The 12,874-nt window shown below is 46.8% G+C and overlaps 1 protein-coding gene across 11 annotated transcripts in view; it reads right to left on the bottom strand.

Annotated features, from left to right (window-relative positions):
• The window catches only part of LOC111245819 (adhesion G protein-coupled receptor L1-like), a 327,353-nt gene that overhangs the window by 177,298 nt on the left and 137,181 nt on the right, over positions 1–12,874 (bottom strand). The window lies entirely within an intron of this gene.

The raw sequence follows: 12,874 nt of genomic DNA, 5'->3' as shown, positions 1-12,874 counted from the left end.
CAGCTATTAGCCAACAAACAACATCTCGTCTAATTCTAATTATTGCCTTCCGTTGCCTGGTCTTTCGCTGCAGCGTTCATTCCTCTTCCATTTAGCCACTCTACCCTCTTCTGCAGCCTCCCAGCGGACCACCCCACCAAGTAGCGTCCTGCATCCCACCCACCACTCTAACACAAATGCACCCTTTCTAACAATATGCGAGGCATCGTTTCATCCAACCACGCCTAGATGGAGGAAGGAAGGAAAACGAACATCGCCACTGTAGATCACTGCTTTTCGAACAACCAACCAAGCGGCCCTGAATAGGGTCGCGCTGACTCCTGACAACGATCAGACTACGCCAATATCTGCTAGTTAACTGGGTCTGCACCCAGCCAACGGCCCAACGTCGTCAACCTCAACGATCAGTGCTACTTAAAGCCGAAAGTCGAGTAGAATGTCTGTTCTGAAGTCACCACAAACATACGTTAGAGGCGCATGTATTGCACTAACATCGAGAAACGGACTCCAACTCGACCAAGTTAGGAAAGTCGCCGCTTTGTTCCGACGATGAGAACCCCTCCGGATTTTGCCCTAACATTTTACTGAGGGGGCTAAAAGCTAAGCGTCGAACAAATATTTTTTATCCAGTGAACTGCTTGCCGACTCTCGGTGCTTGTTGAGTAAATGCTCGGTAATATAGAGCGTCTAATTGGGGCTAGTTGATAGGTCGTGCTGCCTGCCAAGTGTATTCTAGGCCACAGCCTTCCACCGAGAACTTTCAGAGAGCCAAACATTTACAAAGCGGTACCGAAGGAGTCACAAAACCAACATTCCACAAAGAAGAGCGGCAGAGAAGCAGAGGCGAGCCACCAAAAGCTTCTTTGCATTTAGATTATTCCTTGTTATTTCTTCCTAACTTTCTTCCCGCCCTTTGACCTTTCTCTCTCTCTCTCTCTCTCTCTCTCTATCTCTATCTCTGATTCGGTGGCGCGAGCAGAAACAGCCACACGAGAAACGAGTCACGATGAAGGTTCGACCCCAAGCGGGTCGGCGTTCTCCAAAGAAGCGGAAGCTTGGCATTCACACGATCACCATCGATTCTGCAAGACGTCAGTTGATGGGGCCAGTAGCGGACACTGAGAGATGCCGGCCCAAAGATCTTATCCGGCCGAAGAAGATACACTACTTTATTGAGGGCTATATGCCGCTCAGACCAGAAGCTGAATCGAGATGGACGTCTACTTTGTCTTTATTTACACCATGAAAAGTGTCAACGATAGGAACAGAACTTCGAATAACCTTCCAACATCAAATACCTACCTCACCCGAGCACTGGCCTCGTTGAATCTATTGTATGCGGACTCATTTTTATGTATTGAGAGCTTGACCGAGCTAATTTGGACATAATATAGTTTCTAGTATTAAACATAATTGCACGAATATTGTTCTGTAGCTGTGCTATTGTAACTGTACGTTTATATTTGTTAGAATTAAGCGGCACTACTGCACGTACTCCACTAATCAGGCAGTACGTGTAGCTACAACGTCCATTTTCTCAGCAGGAGGTATGGAGAGGTGAGATACATGACTGTCGGTGTGGGGAAGTAAACGACGCCTACCAACGAGCTGGTAGAGCCCTAATACGCGTAATGAAAGCGCATGCGCCATTCAAAAATGCACGCAAACATAAAGCCTAAACCAGGTCACCAGGACCAAGTCAGTCGCCGTATATAGAGCTACATTCACGCTGGTGTTAGCGGCTGAAACAGATGGGCCCCGAAGTTGGTATGAGGTCGAAGACGAGATGGGAAGGAACTACGAGCAGATGTGCGAGCGGCAGGCTGACGCTAAGCGAGCACCACTGCTGTTCCTACGAAAGAAGCCCCAAGAGACATTCCTGTCCCATGTTTTGCGCTTGCCCACCACTAAATGTCGAAAATGCGAGTTCGTCAGCTCTCTTAACAGCTATTATAGAGGGTAACATCTTCGACGGGCCCTTCGCCAATCCCACCGTCCTGTTGCTGGGCCGTCCCACGCAAGCGCTGCACCTTCTTCATCTCAGGATAGCGAGCAGAGCTGTGCGCAGAGACAATGGACGGCAGAAGCAGTATCGCTGTGGTGCTAGATGGCGGACATCAAACAATGAATACGGGCTGAACAGACGGTGGACACGGAATTGGACGGCGCTAGGCAAGGCGCTGGCGGAACAACGAGACCAAAGTCGATGTAGGCCAAGATGAGAATAGAGGACAACGAAACAGAAGGATTAGGCGTAGGAAAGAAATATCTGGAATTTTAAGTGTCTGTCACTGTAGACTAGTAGTGGCATCGCTGCCATTGTCAAGCAGGACGCGGCTGCCCGACCGCCCATTTGAGACCTTCCCGAAGCACGTCACATAGACGTTAGTCTTGCTGTACGTGTGTGACATCGTGACATAATAACGAGTGTTTTAACGAAGAAAAGGGAACGTATTCGCTCATTACCTTGACAAACGAGGTCCGTTTAGTGGTAGTGGGATGTCTACTGCCACATACAGAAGCGGTTAGCCGGTGACCGCGATGGATAAAGGACAAGCCACGCAACCCCTTTCTATATATACATAGATAGTGAACATATTAAAGTTACAGAATACGTTAACGAAAAAAGTTTCATAACTCTGATTTACTTGTATTTGACCTATTCCTTAGATGGATTTCGCTTGGGATGAGCTAGATTGGCCAAGAAGTCGTATGGCGTGAAACAATAGGAAGAGACTGAAGCTTGGCTTTGCTGTCCTGAGCTGGTCTCAAGGACTTTTTACTGCGGATTCATAAATCGCAAGGGGCTTGAACAACAGACGAGTAATTTCGTTGTGCGTCTTCCTGATTGAACGACGTCGTAGTACCGTGACGGGTGAGGAGGGAGCAAGAACTGACAGAGAGCAAGCAGGGCATAACTTAAACGAGGCCAAGCTTCTTTACATATAAAGTCGTAGAGGCATCGTGGAAGCAGGGCACCTGCCATTGCTACGTTTCGCCGACCAGTTTCCTCAGCTTCAATCAAGTGCCGGCTACTGCTTAGTTGAGGTATGTGGAAAGGCGAATGTCTGGGTCAGTATGGCACAGACACGAAAGCAGGCGGCAGGCCCAAAGTGCGTTGGAGTTGCTATGCATCTGCGTCATGAAGAGCCAAATGGCCCGATCTAACAGAATGGCGTCCAAAATAGCAGCAGTAGCCAGCGACGCGAACCGAGAGGATAAGCAGCAATCGTAACTTCATTTACTTGCATTTTCCCCTTCCCCAAATACCGACTACGTTAGTTCCTCCAGTTTTCTCCTGAAGTAAACTCTCTACCCGATTGCGAGGCCAGCTGTCCATGTATATATATAAACGAAACAGGAGTAAGCCAATCCGACGCTGCTGCTGCAGCTGATAGTACTGTTGCAGCTTTTTTTCAACACCTATGTATATTCATGTTACATCCGTTCTCCACCAGGTTGTACCCTGTCACCTAGCATCTCAGACGTCATGGTCGGACGATAACCTGGCAGGTTCCAGCCAAGCTTGTCTGCCATTTCAGATATCAAAGCTATAACGAACGACAGGCGCAGAAGTAGTGATCAGAAACCATCAAAAGAAATCGGTACGACCATCCAAAAAAAACACGTGCAGGTATGCCTCAGAGTACGTAAACGGTGTCACGAGGAGTTCAGTTCACTTTGGTTGTTCTGATCTGGAGTCCGAGACAGGGCACGCAACATTACTGTGGACCGCTGGAGACGGACACGAGCAGCTAGTGAGTAAGGGTAGTGGCGAAGAGGCAGAGGGGCGTTGCGTAGCGTGATACGGCGTAAAGCACTGTGAAATAGAGGATAGCCTGAAGGCAGCAGTCAGTTGGTAGTAAGAGGAAAGGACGTGACCTCCTTGTATTGATAGACACCCACCCACTTACTGAGCGACTGGCCAAGCACCTACCATGTATTGGTGCAGCAACATACGTGCAAGAAAAAAAAAAGACGAAAAAGGCAAAGCAACAGGACGAAACCAACGATGTTGACAGACAACTGCAATTCAGTAGGAGACGGTAGTAGGGGCAGAAGGCCCTCCAAGACCGGCTGGTCTCTGTATCGCCACCAGTCAAACCGAACCAGTGGCATCAGAAGCCAAAACAGTGACATCGACAACAACAACAGCAGCAGTAGCAGCAAAAACAGCAAAGTATGCTTGTCCAGTGGTCGCTGTAAGGAAAGGCTGCTGCGTCAGTGAATACATCGAAGTACCAGTGGTAGGTGCAACTGCGTTCCTAGACTTCTTTCTGTTTCTCCATCTAAGAAAAAAGCTAAGTGTGAGAAAAGAGGCTTTTATTCGAACGTTAGCGCGGCACAGAGTTAGCGCTGGACGCCATGACATTGCTTGGGAGGTGGATGGAAACAACATGGCTGCGAAGGGTCCAATCATTGCTCCCTCTTTCTAACATTCGATTTTTCTAGCCCATTTCTTCGTCTCGTTTTCGGTGCCAGAAGGACAGCAGATACAGGGGGCCAAACAATGCGTTTTTCACTGTGGAATATACTATTCCACAACAGATAGTGCAGGCTGCTAGACAGATAACATTTCGTATTACCAGCTAGGCAGAACTTAAAATACTTTTTTTTTTTTGTTTTTCCTTTGTCTATCCTACTGTTGATACTATTTTAAAGTGATAACCTGCTACCGATCCTTTGTACGCCTTTGTTTCGCGTGCTTTTTGGTCGTGCAATGCGCTTAGATCTAGCTCGGATTTAGGGCTCTCAACGAACCACTTCATTCGCTGGGACGCGCACGCAAGATGCTATAGCGAAATACTTCTAGGCTATTCAGGGAAGCAAGGTCTGAACGAAAATTGTGTTTCAAAGGGATAGATGAGCCCGGTGGTCTGGTCGAACGACAGAAGGTTTTGGTCAAGTCGAGAGGCTACATAAAATAAAAAAGAGTAGCGGAAGACAGATAACGAGTGTTACTGAAGGATAGTTACACAATAATAACGAAGTACACCATTTTGCACATCATTGCCCGTGCAAATATCCAATATTCCCAACCTTCCAGTAAATTAATGCAAGAAGTATGTTACTCCTCTTTCTATCGCTAGCTGTTACCTACTAATCAATAGGAGAGCACGGTTATCGATGCAGTGCTGAAGTATGCTTATATATATGCGCAGATGTTTATTAGGTACGTACTTGTTGCACCTTTTTACTATGTATGCATAACAACGATAGGCTCAAACAGAAGCTCTTTCTCCTCTAATAAACAAACAAAAACACGAGAAGTGCCATAGGCATAGTTGTTTAGCCGAACATTGTCCTAGCAGTATGCCCTTCCCCATGCCCTTCTCCATGCGGCAACCTACTTGCTTCTCAGCCAGTCCGAGCAAACAGTCCTTTCTTTTCTGCTATACTGCTGCGGCTCCTCTAGCGGATGCTGCTGTAAGATGGACAAGGCGACGAAAACGAACGCTCTACGTGTGGACGTGAAAGAGGGACCTCTCCGCGTAGATGGGGCATAACTCTGCCAAGCAACCCATCGTGGTTTTCATTGCGTGGCAGAAAGAACAGTGGCGGAATAGTGTACTCCACCGAACCCTGCGTAGCCAGTAGCAGCCCAGTCTAGAAAAAAGTGGGGAATGAACGAATCATGTGAATTTTGCACAGCCTATAGAAGAACAGAAGTGTCCCTTGGGGTGCTCGGTCGCCGGTTGGAGCCGGCTGAAGGCGGGGCAAACGCGGAAGGAAACCCATCGCACAATAGAGGGGTATGACGGTAACAGGGGAACCACTGCTTTGTTCACTTGCTGTCTAGTTCGTTGGGGGGTTTTCGAGAGACAGCTGCGGTAGCGGCAAGCAAACGGGGTTGCAGCAAGAAAGACCCGCAGCGCGCACGCTGTGAGCGAGGCCGGCTCTTCTTTGACCCCGTGATGGTGCTGATGATGATGTTGGGTGGCGGCCGCGGGAGCCCCGCCGGCTAGAGAGACGTCCCAAAAACTCCGGAAGAGAGAAGGGAAGAACTTATACTTCGCAGAATATAAATAGTCTCTTTAATCGCTTCTTCATCCAATTCCTTGTGTCCTGTTACCATCCGCTTGCCTCGAACAACTCTGATATATTTCCATAAATATCTGACCAACTTGACCGGCGGGCTGGACTTGTAGGCAGCAGCCGCGGGTGCTGCAACTGCCAACGTGTGCCCTTGCCATGTATTCGCAACGCGCAGTCAAGCAAGCTACGGCGCGACTCGATACGGCTCAAACGAGTCTAGTCCAGGCGGCTACGAGAGCAGCGATGACATCACTTACCATCTACTACAATATGATAATAGCGTTGCTACACAAAGTAGCTAGGAACAGCAGCAGCACCACCAAAGAAGGAATATCAAATGATACAGCGAAATGGACAGACTATAAGAGGATTTCCGTTTGTCTTTAGTTATACATAAAGCATATGCTGCTTTGAATGGTACTAACGTATTTAAACCTAAGCGCTCTATGTATAGTCCACTCCTATCGTTTATCAGCGAAGCTCGAATGTAGAAGCAAAGACTTTCGCTACGCCTTTTCAACCAGCAGCCAGCCATTTAGTAAGTTGTAACTCATCCAGCAAATTATGTACGTGTTGGCACGCTACACAGAGTGCCGGGATGTTTCGGGGGACAAAAGCGCTGGAAAAAGGGAAATCCCTTTTTTTCGGCACTTTTGTCCACTAGAACGAGAACAGACCGGTAACCAGACGAAGGCCATGACTGCAATAAAACAGTGTAAGAAGCACCTGTTATCGTGGGCACCAGCTCCACTGCTGCCCATAGCGACATACCACAACGCAGAGCGTGAAACAATCAGCACGCAATCAGACAAGCCAATTTTCTAAATCGTGCTAACCCTAGTAACTGGCGGCCATATTTCGTTCGCTAAGTTTACTTTCCTGGTCGACTAGATCTACCCTCTAGCCTTAGCGTGTTAGAAGGAATACACCGTGCCCGAGCAGTGTTTCTGCATTTGCCCCCCTTCGCGCGCCGCTCTATACGCAAAACGCAAACCGTACTTCCTTCCTCTGAAGCCGCCATTACTGGTCGTACTAGAACAGATAATTAAACCAGACGAGTGAATTCCATGGAAACTCGCAACTACAGTTTATTGTTGTTTGCAAACGATACGTCAGCGGTAGCCACAAACCACAATTCGGTACCAGCCACAGCAGAAGGGGCAGTCGTGGCAAACTTTGTTGAAAACATCATGCCTCCGCACAATTCGTTCGTTCCTTAACAATGGATGACGATGTATTCTAGCGCCCGCGCGTTGTTATGCTACGGAAGAGTACAGAGTTACGCACATATGTATATGGTCGTTGCCAAATAAACTCATGCATATCTGAAGACGCGCATGCAGTCAGAAAGCAGACGGCCATTGCACAATCGCACCATGCAGCACGATGTAAACATTCGCGTCACATGACGTCTTCGGGATGACTTTCACTCATTTTAAGCGCACCACCAAGAACAAAAGAAACATTTTTTTAGAGAACACACATTGACATAATATTTATGTACGATAATTTAAAGAATAACTTGAGTCTTGTATTGAGCTGTACGGTCTAGCAAAGACAGTAAACTAGATCTCAGTCCACTCGCGGTTCGACTTCGTTGGCATCGCTTTTCCTTAGCGTACTACTCTATGCAGACCGGAAAATATGTAACACATATACGCGTTGCTCTCGAGCCAATAACCGCTGTTATGTTCAGGCAGATCGTGAATCACCAATCGTTGAATGGTCGCTCGTTCGAGGGTCGCATGTTTTTATTGGTATCAGGCCTCGTCTGTTGACTAGCTTGCCTGCCAGATATTCGCAGCGCATTAGCTGTCTTTAAGGCCAAGCCTGCAGCCAGATGACAGGCAGCCGCTGACATCACCGCCGCGTCCACGACGCGTACACAGGCAAGCTCGATCAGACTCACACCCGCTTACTAGATAGTTGTCTCGACATGCTATGCAAATTGTGCATATATTCCACCATTGTTGTTTAGACGGTGCAATGTGGCCTCGTAACGGCGAAAAGAAGCACTACTGCTACCTTTAAAAAATAGAGTCCAGTGTGGCCGGAGCAGATTGAAGCCGTCAGAATATTGCCTACAAAAAAGAACAGTGTAGTAGTTGACCTTCTCAGAATCCTGCGTCGTCGTCAGCGTCTACTTCTACAAATGTTACAGTGCAGCAGCACTTCAGGAGAATACGCGTGCGGCCGCTTGCGTTCCGTTCTGCGAGGGCAGCAGGCATTCCACTACAGTCGACCGCCCCAACTTGACACACATGGCTGCATCATGTTGCCGTTACCACCGACCGTTGGTACAGGACAGCTCGAGGCGGTGGCGGTCGAGTATCAGCAAGAAGGATCACTCGCCCCGGAGGCAGCAGCAGTAGGTTATTCCCCTACACCTCATCCCACCAATATCTCGACGCCCACATTGGATGGTATGGACGCAAAAGTACACGGTCATGGGTGCTATGGCAGCCACTTTCGACCACTTCTGCTGCCGTAGTACAACCACTCTCGGATGTATCGAGCATTAGCCATCACCGCTAACCCAACAATATGGCAAGGCTATGGGTCAGACTCCCCACAACCATTACCAGCAAGACCATGACCACTATGCAGCAGGTCCAAGTCGTTCATCCACTGAGGCCACTGAGCTACCTCAAGTGGATGATTTTACCAGCCAGCCGCCATTGTAATGACTCAAGGCCTATGCCCAAGAGCCCCACGGCAGCCACGTACAAGGATGCACAGCAGCGTACACAGAGTAAGGCAGTTGTTTTGGCAGAAAAAGCCTATAAACTGTATGGAGTGGGTAAGGGAAGTACTTTAGCTAGATGTAAGTCCGTGCAAAACAGCGTATTAACAACAGCCAGTTGTGCTGCTGGCTCGTAAGTACCTAGCCATACACCCACAAACGGCGCAACCTATTTCACTGCAATGATATAGTTAATAAATACATTTAGTAGGTACTATCAGGATACCTGTAGACCGTAGCAGTAGATCTGAACTTGTGAGCTAAATCCGAGTCAGGATAATTATTGTCGATTTTGTTAAAACACTTTACATATGTAAAGAAAGATGGCTTCTTTTCTATAAGGCTTTCCCACTAATCTTGCTGGGTTAAAATGTATATCCTAAAAAGAACAAAAATTCAAAAAATCGTAAAATGTTGTAGTTAACCAATAAAAAGTAGGCAGTTTACGGTTTTAGTACGTGTTTATTACTACATATTATGGACTTAACCTTTGTATGGGGTGAGTATGATTTTTTTTAAATGTTCGAAGCCACTGCATCAATGTGTAAGCTACATGCTCGAGGTCCATGTCGAGTATGAACAACAGTAAATCTCTTCCAATATTTTCTGTTTCTCTTAAACTCGTGCGGATTAACTAGGTGGTGTTTTCTCCTTTCTACTATATTGCATACGAGAGGGGATTTTTCTTCGCCTCAAATTAGATTTGAACCCCGTCCACTACCAGCCACCTGGTCTTTGTACCGCGCTCTTTGCAGCCACTTTGTTCCGGGGAGCACTTGCATAAAAACTACTGCGCGTGCCCAACTCACTCTGGTCCCTCGCACATACTTGTCGCCGACGCACACTCACTGAGTTATGGCCCATAGGAGCCAAATTAAATCAATATCGCGCACTATCTAGCCCTATATCTACTGCTAAAAGATCTTGAGGTAGTGCTGGGGGGTAGTGAGTGGCATGCTTTGCATTGAATGCCGTCTCGTTCTCTCTCGCGCACGCGCAGGGAAAAGGAAGCTCGCGGCGCGTGGACAAACGGGAAAATATGTTGTCTCTCGCCGCTCGTTACGATATGCGTGTATTACATTGTTTGTACATGAAGTAGAAAATAAGGCAGAAATATCACATTATTAACATGTAGCGTATGTTTGCTTAGGGGTGATGATCGTGGGGAAGCGAACGTGTTGCATGGACGTTTGTTCGACTGTGCTCATCTATTCTATAAATCAATAGGCAAAATTTTGATACCATAGCCTAGTGTTGCAAAACATTTAGTACTCGTTCACAAATGACCATATCAATGGAGCACTTTTGAAACATGATCCGTCTTTTCCGCTCTCTAATGGCTGACCCTGTTGTTTCCGTTAAAGCTTCCGGGTGGCGTAACCGACGACGATAGCGTTACTCACGTCGAGGCACAGGAATTGCTGGCGTCTGTCAAGATTCTGACGATGAAAATCCCTCCTTTGGAAGAGCTAATTTCGTCATTTAGATCAACTGGACGACGCCTTGTCGTGTCTTTAGATAGGGCCTTTTACAGTGTGCTCCACTCCTTATAGGTTCCGTGTAGCAAAACGGAGGGCACAATGGGTAAACTCGGAATGTGCTGAGGGAGCTCGATTAGGCGAGTTCCACAAACTACTAACAAACTAAGCTTTCGCTCGCTCGCTCGCTTTCCAATATCTTTCTGCGACAGTGTAGTTTTCTCGCTAGCAACACAGGGGCTGCAGGGTCACCGATAGTGCCGTCATCGTGCTCGACGTAGCGGCCGATGGCGAACGATCGACGAACGCTGCGTCAGCGTGTGTCAGCATTGTATAATATCCGCTCACTGTCGCCGTACTTCGTGGCGGCTTACTGATACAGTTCGGCCAACGGCACAAGCGCTACTATTTCTTTGCGTTTATTCAACCTCTTCCACGGGCAACACAAGCTCCAGCTCGTTCTTCCCAAGCTAAACGATAAACATTTTTTCATTAGGAAAAGTGAGTCAAGGATATATGCGGGCAGACCCCAAACGCTTCGTTGAAAGATTAGTTCGTCCGGAGAGGCGACAACTGAAATGGCACACGTGCAGCTGAGAGAGTTGTATAGTTTATCGAATATGAATGAAACACGTACGCCGCGTAGAAGATATCTATCTCCACGGAAGATATAGCCATAGGAAACATAGCCGTTGAGTACTCTCTGCTAGCTATCACTTTGTGAAAGACAGTTCCAAACAACGACAACAGCAAGACATCACTCTCATAATGGGCATGCACTGCCACACTGTCATCGTTGGCTACTGCTACCGGTTCAGGCTATGCTGGTACAGGATATTCTTGGCGTTGAGTCGCGACGTACCATAGTGAAGAGCTATGCCTTCTAGCTTGTCTATCGCAGATGGGACCGTCGCATTGCTCGTGCCATTTCCACTGATAGCGTGTGCCCCCGTTACAGTGCGTACGAACGCAGCCAGTCTACTCTTTTAAATATGCGGAATATTATTGCGTTTCCTTAAAACCTCGTGAACATAATCCACAGCCTTGCATGCTCCCGCTAGTGCGTTCCATTACTAGCACTATATACCTAGAGGAAGAGTGGAATTGTTTAGGCGAAAATTGAGCCAAAAAATGAAGCGTACTTTGAAGTAGGAGCGACGTGCTGCAGTGCACGTAAGATAAACTAATATTGATATATAAGGATATTTTCCTTCTCATCCTTTTTTCGATACGTCCTATCGATTTTATTATGAAGCGCTCGTAGTCTGCTTGTTTATATCGCGTTAGCTACAAAACTGAGTAGATAGACTGATAGACCGATCCGTAACTAGTATTTGTTTCCGTGAATCATACAATCTACGTAAATCGCTTAAAGATTTAAACTCATTACGGTATAAATGTCCTAAGTGTGAGTTCTATACATAACACTACACGTTCTAAGCTACTCGTTAGGGTTCGTCATGGTCCGATCTGCAAACAAGACTCCTTTTCGTATGGCGATATTGTCTCTTACATACTGTTTATGTAGAAACGACTAGAAAGACACCAGTGTGAAGCCCGAGCCAGTATTTTTGACATCGGTCGAATCAGAGGGGCATTGTGGTTCCACGACCTTCGTAATTCATTGTGTGGTTTAAAAAGCGGTAGGGACTTCTCTTCAAAAGGGCACGTCCCTTAAGCATCCGCGTTGTGCGCCACAAAGATATATATATATATATTCATCACAACTTAATAACACTGTCGTCTTACAGATGCTCCTGTGTATATCATAGTATATTTGTATTTTTAAAACATTGCAGACACGTCAATATAAATAATGTTTACCTCATCTATCGCAGTTATGTCAGTTTCTTGCGAATTGAATCTCTCGTTGAAGGCGTCTTGGCCTATTTCAGAACAATTAGTAAAGCGACTAGTTTTTCAACTTTCTGTTCGCATCAAACAAATGATTCGCCATGAGATGGCCTCGGCAGGAGACGCCGACCGATGACGGCATATATTGCTATTATCATACTATATGCATGTAGCAACTTTCTACCGGTCGTGCGTGCAGTAATTAATTTCAGCCCATAGTAAAAATACACAAACAACCTTCATCCAGGTAACGGCTCGCTCCATCACAGTGGACGGCCTCACCGCAATGTTACCGTTAGCGTGTGAGCTCCTGCTAGCTCTCGTTCATCAGTTCCTAGTGAGCGCGAATGCTGGAAAACTCAGCGCCTACAGAGCGCACACAAACACGCACATATATACACGTCCATTGACAGATCTATACTAAATAATATGCATGCCGATACGGAAATAGATTGATGCAATATTGTACAGGAGGACAGCGTAGATCTCTATAGGGAGAGATGATGCTAGTGTGTCACAAGAAACAATCAGTTAAACAGTTAAAGAGCGGAAGGAAGGAAGGAAAACAGGGGGAATTCAAGCGCTAGAACTGGGAGTCGCAAGTACTAATTTTTTCTTTACTCAACCAGCGGTGCACGCCTTGGCTATTCACTTTATGAGATAAAACTGTATCTCAGTTGGATCTTTTGCCCAAATCTGTAGCCATTATAAACAGTAAACAGCGTCACGGTATAAATAAGCTCGGCATTCAGCTACTTGGATA

This window comes from Varroa destructor, unplaced genomic scaffold (genome assembly GCF_002443255.2).
Source record: "Varroa destructor unplaced genomic scaffold, Vdes_3.0 BEIS01000002.1, whole genome shotgun sequence".
In the NCBI taxonomy this organism is placed as follows: domain Eukaryota; kingdom Metazoa; phylum Arthropoda; class Arachnida; order Mesostigmata; family Varroidae; genus Varroa; species Varroa destructor.
This window is presented reverse-complemented; position numbering and strand designations above follow the sequence as displayed.